Source organism: Cimex lectularius, unplaced genomic scaffold, assembly GCF_000648675.2.
Source record: "Cimex lectularius strain Harlan isolate CLEC.00 unplaced genomic scaffold, Clec_2.1 scaffold190, whole genome shotgun sequence".
Classification (NCBI taxonomy): domain Eukaryota; kingdom Metazoa; phylum Arthropoda; class Insecta; order Hemiptera; family Cimicidae; genus Cimex; species Cimex lectularius.
The window spans coordinates 941,649-942,261 of record NW_019392798.1 but is presented as its reverse complement, the minus strand read 5'-3'; the positions used below and the strand labels follow the sequence as shown (position 1 = coordinate 942,261).

Sequence of the window (613 nt, the reverse complement as noted above, 5' to 3'; positions counted from 1 at the left end):
GCGATGGTGGTGTAATGGTGAGCATAGTTGCCTTCCAAGCAGTTGATCCGGGTTCGATTCCCGGCCATCGCACTTAAATTTTTATCCTTTTTTTTAATTTAAAAATTATATTAATGATTATAACTTTTGTTTTGGGCGTGTTTATTGCAACAGAAAAATGTTCAACATTACAATTTACACTTACACCTATTGTCTTGGCAGAAATTCCTTTTTAGTTTCTGGAACATTTGAACTATGTGCGATAGATACCAACTGACTCATTTATTGAATTATTGTTTAACTGAAATCTTTATTTATTTACTGTACATTAATATAAAACAGGTAAAAAAAATAACAATACGAAAATACTGTAGACCGCAAGCGGCGCGCTCTTCCATGGTCTATATTTTTATGAAAGTCGCCTTCAATTTATAAACTTGTAAATTCCGTCCTGTTCTAACAGACCACCTGTTTTATCAAAAAGAATTTTCCTTTCCTAAAAAAACTAAGGACAACACACGCATATATGCTCCATAGAGCCTATCTCCGAACAATATGCGCGTCTCTCAGAATTAACTTTTCTTATTTTGATTTGATATTGGTTGCAGAGGGCGTGTTTTAGTAATCAAAAAAA

The 613-nt window shown here is 33.3% G+C and overlaps 1 non-coding gene across 1 annotated transcript; it reads left to right on the top strand.

The window, feature by feature from the left end:
• On the top strand, positions 1-72 carry Trnag-ucc. Its single transcript has one exon. It is a non-coding gene; the product is annotated as a tRNA-Gly (tRNA).
• Positions 73-613: the final 541 nt, after the last annotated feature.